General features: G+C 39.0%; 1 pseudogene; it reads left to right on the top strand.

Annotated features, from left to right (window-relative positions):
* The first annotated feature begins 1,910 nt into the window (after positions 1-1,910).
* Positions 1,911-3,070, top strand: LOC138417873 (pyridoxal kinase-like; annotated as a pseudogene).
* Positions 3,071-12,397: the final 9,327 nt, after the last annotated feature.

Genomic DNA, 12,397 nt, shown 5'->3' with positions numbered 1-12,397 from the left:
GCTCAGGGAAAGAAAGACATTTCCTTTAAGTAAGTACTTAGAGAAGACCAATTTTTAGAGACCAGTGGAACTGGAGCCCAGAGAGCCCTTCCAGAAAGCTCTATAGCCTTGGGATCTTCTTAAGATGCTGGATAGAGGTCAGGGAAGTGAAATCCAATAACAATAGATAACATTTCCCACCAGCAAAGCAGAAGGGAAAAGGCAAGGAAAAAGGAGTGATTTAAAATATTTTTGAAAAATTATTCACTTTAAATTTTTTAACAGGTTAAAATCTGTACTTGATTGAAAGCAACAGATTCATACCCCATTCTTTGCCATACAGTGTCCTCCTGTTCCCAGAGGCAAATATTTCTAATTCTTTTAGCTCTTTCTCCTGGGTGTTAAATCTATATCTCTATACAGTGGAACCTCATTTCTCAGTTCCATATTTGAGAATTTGCCCAGCCTCCCCTGGTGGCTCAGACAGTAAAGAATCTGCCTGCAATGCAGGAGACCCAGGTTCGATCCCTGGGTCAAGAAGATCTTCTAGAGAAGGGAATGGCTACCCACTCCAGTATGCCTGCCTGGAGAATTCCATTGACAGAGGAACTTGGCAGGCTACAGTTGATGGCGTCACAAAGAGTCAGATGTGACTGAACAACAAACACACATTACTAGATAAACTTTATTTGTAACTCCAAAATTAATATTCAAGGTGCTTTTGCAGCAGACAACAAAAAATTTGAGTCATCTCTAACATGCTAGTGTCCAACTGAGGTGGAGCAAGACAGTAGACAGCTTTCTTATTTCATGTCTCACACAGATGTCTCCAAAAATAATCAATAAAGAACTTCCCTGATGGTCCAGTGGTTAAGAATCTGCTTGCCAATGCAGGGGCCACTGGTTCAATCCCTGGTCTAGGAAGATTCCACATATCATTAAGCAGCTAAATCCACGTGCCACAACTACTGAACTCACTCTAGAGCCTGTCCTGGGCAGGGCTCTAGAGAAGCCAATGCAATGAGAAGCCTGTGCACCACAACTAGAGAGTAGCCTCTGCTCTCCAAAACTAGAGAAAGCCCACAAGCAGCAACAAAGACCCGACACAGTCAAAAATTAATAAATGAATAAGTAAAATTTTAAAAATAATAATCAGTTAAAAATCTACAATAGTAGTATAAAAGAGTTTTATTTGACTCAAATTGAGGACCATGGTCAGGGAGACAGCAACTCAGATTAATCTGAGGAACTTCTCTGGAGAAGCATGGTTTTCCACACAGTCTTGTCATAACAAAGAACATCAAACAAGTCAGGGATACATCATTTCAAGTTTTCAAAAATAAATCAGCACATACACAGCAAGTTAATATGTCCTTGGCACCTAGGAAGGGAGTCTTATCACTGAAGGAATACCAGCTTTGGCATCACTTGAAGACAGGCATTTCAACTTTATTTTTAGTGTGGACATTCTTTACTTCTAGTCAGTACAATCTTCTCTTTAGTGATTAAAGCAAATGTACAATGTATGTTCAAGAGACCACAAACAAGCTGTTTTAGTTAACATAAAATTCAATTAAAATCATGATTAACCCAGAAACCAGGCATTCCCATACCTCAATAGGTGAAATTTTCCATCCATTATTTTTCCCTTTTGATTATAAATCTTTCTATAGAAAGCACTGATGATCAAAATATTTGTCCCCTCAATGCCAGGGTGGTTGCTGCCTGCCCTGGGCCCATCAAGTCCCTCAGTGCTAGGCTTCCTTTTTTGTTGTTTACATATGTATAGAGATCTGCCTAAGAAGGAGATAGCCTGCCATCCAAATGAGGGGCCTGCGCCAAGAGGAGCCACATTGGAACGAAGCCCGAGTATGGTAGGAGCCAAGCAGAACATAGCCCTGGCTCACAGAGGAGATCTAATCCCGCCTGGCATGCAGGAGGAATGCCGGGTGCTCTCCATTCAGAGCCATGTCATCCACAGCTAGAGGGCAACTGGGTGGCCATGTTCCTGCTGCAGGTTTTGGGGGTTGAGGTGGACACAGTGAACTCTGTCCAGTTTTCAAACCACACAGGCCACTATCCCTTGAAGGGCCAAGTGTTGAACTCAGATGAACTCCCCAAGCTGGCAGACGGGCTGAAGCTGAATGACATGAAGAAATATGACAACATGCTCACAGGTTACATGCAAGACAAATCCTTCCTGACCATGGTGGTGGACATCCTGTGGGAGCTGGAACAGCAGAACTCCACGCTTATGTGAGCAACTCCGTGAATGGAGACAAGTGGAATGGAGAAGACTCCATGTACTTCCCTTGAGGACTTCCTTCAGGTTTACAGAGAGAAGGTCATGCTGGTTGCAGACATCATAACCCCCAACCAGTTCTGGGGCTTCCAGTGGTAAATAACCCACCTCCCAATGCAGGAGAACTAAGAGATACAGGTTCGATCCCTGGGCCAGGAAGATTCCCTGGAGGAGGACATGGCAACACACTCTAGTATCCTTGCCTAGAGAATCCCATGGACAGAGGAGCCTGGCAGACTACAATCCATAGGGTAGCAAAGAGTCAGACATGGCTGAAGCAACTTAACACACACAAATGACCAGCTCAAGACTGAGTTGCTGAGCAGGAGGAGGATCCCTAGCGAGAAACAAGCCTCAGCAATGATGCACGTGCTGCATTTGATGGGCCCCAACATGGTGGTCATCACCACCTCAGATCTGCTGTCACCCAAGAGGCAGCAACTACCCAATCGAGCTGGGGAGCCTGAGGATGCTGACCACTGATGGCTCTGTGGTGACACAGCACATTCATGTGGAAATGAACGAGGTGGACACAGTCTTTGTGAACACTGAGGGCCTCTTCTCAGCCATGCTCTAGGTGTGGATACACAGGCACCCTAAGGCTCTCTGGGTGATCTGTGAGTACACCATGTTGCCAGGTACCATGTTCTGCAGTGGACAATCAAGTGCACAAAAGTCAAGCCTGGGGACAGACCAAAGCCTAGCCTGGCCTAGCTGAGGCTGAGAATGGTCCAGAGCAACAAGAATATCAAGAACCCAGAGATCATTGTCCAGGCCACAGTGCTATGAGTGATGCAGAAACCTGTCTCCTTTAATGACCATCGTTAGGTTTTCATCCTTGTGAAAAATGTAACGTCTACATTTTTAATGAGAAAAAAAGAAAAAGAAAGAAAGAGGCTTGCCTGATTATTAAATTGAGGGAAGGCAGAGTAGGGGGTAAAAGTCAGACATAGCTAACAGGGCATGCACAGGCGTGCTAATTGGGGAACATTTTATAGGCGATGCATGCATGCATGCATGTGCTAAGTCGCTTGAGGTATGTCTGATTCTTTGCAACCCTATATAGATTGTAGCCTGCCAGGTTCCTCTGTCCATGGGATTCTCCAGAAAAGAATACTGGAGTGGGTAGCCATGACCTCCTCCAAGGGATCTTCCCAAGCCAGGGATTGAGCCCACATCTCTTATATCTCCTGTGTTGGCAGGTGGGATCTTTACCACTGGCACCACCTGGAAAGCCCTTACAGGTTATGAAAGTGAAAGCGTTAGTCACTCAGTCATGTTTGACTCTTTGTGACCCATGGACTGGAGCCCACCAGGCTCCTCTGTCCGTGGAATTCTCCAGGCAGGTATACTGGAGTGGGTAGCCATTCCCTTCCCCAGGGGATCTTACTGACCCATGGCTCAAACCCAGGTCTCCTGAATTGCAGGCAGATGCTTTACAGTCTGAGTCACCAGAGAAGCCTTTATAGGCTATAAATGTTATCAATTATGCTGAATTGTCACATAAACATTGTTACACTTGTTTTTAGCAATAACCTTAAAGCATGTCCTGAATAACTTCATACCCAGCAAAAGAATAATAATACCTACTATGACAAAGATGATCATTTGTAAAGCAAAGCAGGAAAAAAAGATATCAGACAACCTTGTAGTCATTTCATCCTTTTGGGAAACTGTGTGTGTGTGTGTGTGTGTGTGTGTCTACTTTTCCAGGGTTGTTGATATAAGTGCAGCAAGTAGTGTGAGCAATAGAATTATTGCTTCCTTGTTTAACCAGCAAAACTATGAGGCAGTGTTCTATTATCCAATACTATGTGGGCTAAGGAATTTAGGGATATCTGCTATGCTGCAGTGCTTTTTGCAGTTTCCTCAACTATTTGACCAATGGTGACTGATGGATTTCTAATCATATTTCTGTTTATACATTCTCCTGCATTAGGAACCAAGATTGCCAAAATATTTTGACATGAGGTATTTTATTATCTTGCTAACATGGATCTCTTGACTCTGTAATAAAGAGGAAAAATAGATTCATCTCTTTATTTATGTATAGACAATGTAGTAATATATTATCCTAGTAAACATAAACCTTCTATTTGCCAGCTAGTTAAGACTATGTGCCCATCTTTAGGAAGGTGGATCAGACCCAATATCACATACAAAGACAAAACCTGGGTGAGCACAAGTGGTCTCTCCCACAGTGCTTTCACTGCAAGTTTTGTTAGCATGAAATTCAGCCATGGGTCATTTCTCTTACAGGCTTTCCAAAAGCCATCTCTATAGTATTTGACATAATGGAGTCACTGGCATAATTTACTTGTGTTTTTTCATTAAGACATTTGTTAATTAAATAAGAAACAGAATGAGGTGTCCTAAAGTAAGTTATGTCAAGTCTCTAAGGATCAAGGATCGTATCAAAGGAGGGACGCTTTAGTATATAGAAGAATTTGTACCTGAAAGGTTAGGCCAAAGGGAGGTCAGTATAGGTGGATGGTAATGTTAGAAACATTTGAAAAGTCAGTGATATGGGTATTATGGTCTTGTACTATGGCCAATTGGTCTTGTACTAACAGAGGAATTTGATGGCAAATCCAACAATCAATTAGATTGCCTCTAGAAGTTATTGTTGTTGTTCAGTCGCTAAGTCATGTCCAACTCTTTGAGACCCCATGAATTGCAGGGCACCAGGCTTCCCTGTCCTTCAGTATCTCCCAGAGTTTGCTCAAACTCATGTCCATTGAGTTGATGATGCCATCCAACCATCTCATCCTCTGTCGCCCCCTTCTCCTCCTGCCCTTAATCTTTCCTAGCATCAGGGTCTTTTCCAATGAGTTGGCTCTTCACATCAGGTGGCCAAAGTATTGGAGTTTCAGCCTCAGCATCAGTCCTTCCAATGAATATTCAGAATTGATTTCCTTTAGAATTGACTGGTTTGAACTCCTTGCTGTCCAAGGGACTCTCAAGAGTCTTCTCCAGCACCACAATTCAAAAGCATCAATTCTTTGGTGCTCAACTTTCTTTATGGTTTAGCTCTCACATCCATGCATGACTACTGGAAAAACCAAAGCTTTGACTATACAGACTTTTCTTGGCAAAGAGATGTCTCTGCTTTTTAATATGTATGCATTACTGTCTATTTTTGTCATAGTTTTTCAAGGAGCAAATGTCTTTTAATTTCATGGCTGAAGTCACTGTCCATGGTGATTTTGGAGCCCAAGAAAATGAAATGTCACCCTTTTTCCCATCTATTTGCCATGAAGGGATGGCAGCAGATGCCATAATCTTAGTTTTTTTAATGTTGAGTTTTAAAGCCAGCTTTTTCACTCTCCTGTTTTGCTTTCATCAAGAGGCTCTTTAGTTATACTGTGACAATTTTACTAAAGAATTTTCTTTTCATTCTCAGCATTAGGACAAAAGTATAGCTAGAAGCAAAACAATAAGTTTCCATTTTGAATAGGAGGACAAGTATTTAGTTCACAGAACAATTGAATTAGTAGGGTGGGTCTTGCAGGCCCAGTGTGGATTCCTGTGTCAGCTGTATGCCATTGCTGTCATCCTTTGTCTTAGTGTGTCATTTGAGGTCAGAAGTCCTTTCTATAAAACAGTCCAGTGCAGAAGCCCTTCTTAAGTAGGAAATACAAACTTAAGAGTCAATTCCCGTCAGTTTCACTGTACATGAGCTACTTAAGAATACTTTTTAATTAATTTATTTTTTATTGAAGGATAATTCCCTTACAGATTGTTGCTGTTTTCTATCAAACCTCAACATGAATCAGCCATAGGTATACATATATCCTCTCCCTTCTGAAACTCACTCCCATCTCCCTTCCCATCCCACCCCTCTAGATTGATACAGAGCCCCTGTTTGAGTTTCTCGAGCCATACAGCAAATTCCTGTTGGCTATCTATTTTACATATGGTAATGTAACTTTCCATGTTACTCTTTCCATACATCTCAACCTCTCCTCGCCTCTCCCCATGTCCATAAGTCTATTCTCTATGTCTGTTTCTCCATTGCTGCCCTGTAAATAAATTCTTCAGAATCATTTTTCTAGACTCCGTATATATGTGTTAGAATATGGTATTTATCTTTCTCTTTCTAACTCACTTCACTCTGTATAATAGGTTCTATGTTCATCCACCTCATTAAAACAGACTCAAATGTGTTGCTTTTTATAGCTTAGTAAAGTTCCATTGTGTATATACACCACAACTTCTTTATTCATTTATCTGTCTATGGACATCTAGGTTGCTTCCATGTTCTAGCTACTCTAAATAGTGCTGCAATGAACAATGGGATGCATGTGTCTCTTTTAACTTTGGTTTCCTCAAGGTATATGCCTAGGAGTGGGATTGCTGGATCATATGGTGGTTTTATTCCTAGTTTTTTAAGGAATCTCCATACCGTCTTCCATAGTGGCTGTATCAATTTACATTCCCACCAACAGTGCAAGAGTGTTCCCTTTTCTCCACACCCTTTCCAGCATTTATTTTTTGTAGACTTTTTGATGAGGGCCATTCTGACCAGTGTGAGGTGATATCCCATTGTAGTTTTGATTTGCATTTCTCTAATAATGAGCAATGTTGAGCATCTTTTCTTCTGTTAGCCATCTGTATGTCTTCTTTGGAGAAATGTCTGTTTAGGTCTTTTTCCCACTTTTTGATTGGGTTGTTTGTTTTTCTGGTATTGAGTTGTATGAGCTGCTTATGTATTTTGGAAATTAATCATTTGTCAAGTGTTTCATTTGCCATGATTTTCTCCCATTCTGAGGGTTGTCTTTTCACCTTGCTTATAGTTTCCTTTGCTGTGCTAAAGCTTTTAAGTTTAATCAGGTCCCACTCATTTACTTTTGTTTCTATTTCTATTACTCTAGAAGATGGGTCTTGGGGATCTTGCTTCGATTTATGTTATCAAGTGTTCTGCCTGTTTTCCTCTAAGAGTTTCATAGTTTCTGGTCTTACATTTGGGTCTTTAATTCATTTTGAGTTTATCTTTGTGTATGATGTTAGGAAGTGTTCTCATTTCATTCTTTTACATGTAGCTGTCCAGTTTACCCAGCACCATTTATTGAAGAGGCTGTCTTTGCCCATTATATATTCTTACCTCCTTTGTTAAAAATAACGTACCCATAGGTGCATGGGATTATTTCTGGGTTTTCTATCTTGTTCCGTTGGTCTATATTTCTGTTTTTGTGCCAGTACAATCTTGTCTTCATGACTGTAGCTTTGTAGTATAACCTGAAGTCAGGAAGCTTGATTCCTCCAGCTCCATTCTTGTTTCTCAAGACTGCTTTGGCTATTTGGGGTCTTTTGTGTTTCCATATGAATTGTGAAATTTTTTGTTCTAGTTCTGTGAAAAATGCCATTGGTAATTTGATAAGGATTGCACTGAATCTGTAGGTTCCATTTGGTAATATAGTCATTTTCACAATATTGATTCTTCCTACCCAGGAACATAGAATATTTCTCCATCTGTTTATGTCATTTTTAAAAATATAAATTTATTTATTTTAATTGGAGGCTAATTACTTTACAATATTGTATTGGTTTTGCCATACATCAACATGAATCCGCCACAGGTGTACATGTGTTCCCCATCCTGAACCCCCCTCCCACCTCCCTCCCCATACCACCCCTCTGGGTCATCCCAGTGCACCAACCCTGATCACCCTGTATCATGCATTGAACCTGGACTGGCGATTCGTTTCACATATGATATTATATATGTTTCAATGCCATTCTCCCAAATCATCCCACCCTCTCCCTCTCCCACAAAGTCCCAAAAACTGTCCTATACATCTGTGTCTCTTTTGCTGTCTCACATACTGGGTTACCATTACCATCTTTCTAAATTCCATATATATGCGTTAGTATACTCTATTGATGTTTTTCTTTCTGGCTTACTTCACTCTGTATAATAGGTTCCAGTTTCATCCACCTCATTAGAACTGATTCAAATGTATTCTTTTTTAATGGCTGAGTAATACTCCATTGTGTATATGTACCACAGCTTTCTTATCCATTCGTTTGCTGATGGACATCTAGGGTGCTTCCATGTCCTGGCTATTATAAACAGTGCTGCGATGAACATTGAGGTACATGTGTCTCTTTCAGTTCTGGTTTCCTTGGTGTGTATGCCCAGCAGTGGGATTGCTGGGTCATAAGGCAGTTCTGTTTCCAGTTTTTTAAGGAATCTCCACATTGTTCTCCATAGTGGCTGTACTAGTTTGCATTCCCACCAGCAGTGTAAGAGGGTTCCCTTTTCTCCACACCCTCTCCAGCATTTATTGCTTGTAGACATTTGGATCGCAGCCATTCTGACTGGTGTGAAATGGTACCTCATTGTGGTTTTGATTTGCATTTCTCTGATAATGAGTGATGTTGAGCATCTTTTCATGTGTTTGTTGGCCATCTGTATGTCTTCTTTGGAGACATGTCTGTTTAATTCTTTGACCCATTTTTTGATTGGGTCATTTATTTTCCTGGAATTGAGCTGCAGGAGTTGCTTGTATATTTTTGAGATTACTTGTTAGTCAGTTGCTTCATTTGCTATTATTTCCTCCCATTCTGAAGGCTGTCTTTTCACCTTGCTTAGAGTTTCCTTTGTTGTGCAGAAGCTTTTGATTTTAATTAGGTCCCATTTGTTTATTTTTGCTTTTATTTCCAATATTCTGGGAGGTGGGTCATAGAGGATCCTGCTGTGATTTATGTCGGAGAGTGTTTTGCCTATGTTCTCCTCTAGGAGTTTTATAGTTTCTGGTCTTACATTTAGATCTTTAACCCATTTTGAGTTTATTTTTGTGTATGGTGTTAGAAAGTGTTCTGGGTTCATTCTTTTACAAGTGGTTGACCAGTTTTCCCAGCACCACTTGTTAAAGAGATTGTCTTTAATCCATTGTATATTCTTGCCTCCTTTGTCAAAGATAAGGTGTCCATAGGTGCATGGATTTATCTCTGGGCTTTCTATTTTGTTCCATTGATCTATATTTCTGTCTTTGTGCCAGTACCATACTGTCTTGATGACTGTGGCTTTGTAGTAGAGTCTGAAGTCAGACAGATTGATTCCTCCAGTTCCATTCTTCTTTCTCAAGATTGCTTTGGCTATTTGAGGTTTTTTGTATTTCCATACAAATTGTGAAATTATTTGTTCTAGCTCTGTGAAAAATACCATTGGTAGCTTGATAGTGATTGTTTTGGGTAGTATACTCATTTTCACTGTATTGATTCCTCTGATCCATGAACACGGTATATTTCTCCATCTATTAGTGTCCTTTTTGATTTCTTTCACCAGTGTTTTATAGTTTTATATATATAGGTCTTTTGTCATGTTTGATTTCTTTCGTCACTGTCTTATAATTTTCTGTGTGCAGTTTTTTCAGCTCCTTAGGTAAGTTTATTTCTAGATATTTAATTTTTTTTGTTGCAATGGTGAATGGGAATGATTCCTTAATTGCTTTTTCTGATTTTTCATTGTTGGTATATAGAATTGCAGTGATTTCTGTGTATTGATTTTGAATCCTGAAACATTGCTAAATTCACTGATTAGCTCTAGTAATTTTCTGATACCATATTTAGGGTTTTCTATGTACAGTCATGTCACCTGCAAACAGTGAGCACTTTACTTCTTCTTTTCTGATCTGGATTCCCTTTCTTTCTTTTTCTTTCTGATTGCTGTAGCTAGGACTTCCAGAGCTATGTTGAATAATAGTGGTGAAAGTGAACACTCTTGTCTTGTGTCTGATTTTAGGGGTAATGCTTTCAGTTTTTCACCATTGAGAATAATGTTTGCTGTAGGCTTATCATATATGGCCTTTACTATATTGAGGTAGGTTCCTTCTATGCCTGATTTTTGAAGACTTTTAATCATAAATAGGTGCTGAATTTTGTCAAAGGCTTTTTCTGCATCTATTGAGATGATCATATGGTTTTTATCTTTCAGTTTGTTAATATGGTGCATCACATTGATCGATTTGCATATATTGAAGAATCCTTGCATCCCTGAAATAAACCCAGCTTGATCATGATGTATGAGTGTTTTGATGTGTTGCTGAATTGTTTGCTAAAATTTTGTTGAGGATTTTTGCATCTATGTTTATCAGTGATATTGGCCTATAGTTTTCTTTTTGTGTGTTGTCTGTCTGGTTTTGGTATCAGGTTGATGGTGGCCTCATAGAATGAATTTGGAAGTGCTCCTTCCCCTGAAATTTTTTGAAAGAGTTTTAGGATAGGCATTAACTCTTCTCTAAATGTTTGATAGAATTCTCCTGTTGAGCCATCTGGTCCTGGGCTTTTGTTTTGGGGGAGATTTTTGATCACAGCTTTAATTTCAATGCTTGTAATTGGGTTGTTCATAATTTCTACTTCTTCCTGGTTCAGTCTTAGAAGATTGAACTTTTCTAAGATTCTGTCCATTTTCTCTATATTATCTTTTTTATTTGTCATATAGTTGTTCCCAATAGTCTCATAATCCTTTGTATTTCTGTATTTTTCATTTCTAATTTTGTTGATTTGATTCTTCTCTTTTTTTCTTGATGAGTCTGGCTAAGGGTTTGTCAATTTTGTTTCTCTTCTCAAAGAATAAGTGTTTAGTTTTATTAATCTTTACTATTGTTTCTTTCATTTCTTTTTCATTTATTTCTGCTCAGATCTTTATGATTTATTTCCTTCTACTAATTTTGGAGGTTTTTTCTTCTTCTTTTTCCAGATGCTTTAGGTGTAAAATTAGGTTGTCTATTCGACATTTTTCTTGTTTCTTGAGGTAGGATTGTATTGCAATAAACTTCCCTCTTAGAACTGCTTTTGCTGCATCCCATAGGTTTTGAGTTGTATTCTCATTGCCATTTGTTTCTAGAAATTTTTTTATTTCCCTTTTGATTTCTTCAGTAACCTGTTGATTGTTTAGAAACGTGTTGTTTAATCTCCATGTGTTTGTGTTTCTTATAGTTTTTTTCTTGTAGTTGATATTTAGTCTCATAGCATTGCGATTGGAGAAGATGCTTGATATGATTTCAATTTTCTTAAATTTACTCAGGTTTGATTTGTGACCCAGGATGTGATCTATTCTGGAGAATATTCCCTGTGCACTTGGAAAGAAGGTGTATTCTTCTGCATTTGGCTGGAATGTCCTGAAGATATCAATGAGATCCATCTCACCTAATGTACATTTAAGACTTGTGTTTCCTTATTCATTTTCCGTTTTGATGATCTGTCCATTGATGTGAGTGGGGTGTTAAAGTCTCCTACTATTATTGTGTTACTGTCAATTTCTCTTTTTATGTTTGTTAGTGTTTGTCTTATGTATTGAGGTGCTCCTATGCTGGGTGCATAGATATTTACAATTGTTATGTCTTCCTCTTGGATTGATCTTTTGATCGTTATGTAGTGTCCTTCCTTATCTCTTGTAATCTTCTTTATTTTAAGGTCTATTTGTCTGATATGAGGATTGCTACTCCAGCTTTGTTTTGCTTCCCATTTGCATGGAATATTTTTTCCATCTTCTTACTTTCAGTCTATATGTGTCTTCAGGTCTGAAATGGGTTTCTTATAGACAGTATATGTATATGGGTCTTTTTTTTTTTTTATCCATTCAGCCAGTCTATGTCTTTTGGTTGGAGCATTTAATCAATTTACACATAAAGTAATTATTGATATATAGGTTCCTATTGTCATTTTCTAATTGTTTAGGGTTGATTTTGTAGATCTTTATTTTCTTCTGTTGTATTTCTTGACTATAGAAATCCGTTTAACATTTGTTGTAAAGCTGGTTTGGTGGTACTGAATTCTCTTAACTTTTGCTTGTCAGAAAAGCTATTTATTCCTCTATAAGTTTTTAATGAGATCCTTGCTGGTTACAGTAATCTTGGTTGTAGATTTTTCTCTTTGAGTACTTTAAATATATCCTGAATTTCCCTCTGGCCTGCAGAGTTTTGCTGAAAGATCAGCTGTCAAGCATATAGGGTTTCCCTTGTATGTTACTTGTTGCTTCTCCCTTGCTGCTTTTAATATTCTTTCCTTGTGTTTAGTCTTTGTTAGTTTGATTAGTATGTGTCTTGGAGTGTTTCTCCTTGGGTTTATCCTGTATGGGACTGTTTGTGCCTCTTGGACTTGATTGGTTAT

The sequence above is a fragment of the Ovis canadensis genome, chromosome 13, assembly GCF_042477335.2.
Source record: "Ovis canadensis isolate MfBH-ARS-UI-01 breed Bighorn chromosome 13, ARS-UI_OviCan_v2, whole genome shotgun sequence".
Lineage (NCBI taxonomy): Eukaryota > Metazoa > Chordata > Mammalia > Artiodactyla > Bovidae > Ovis > Ovis canadensis.
This window is presented reverse-complemented; position numbering and strand designations above follow the sequence as displayed.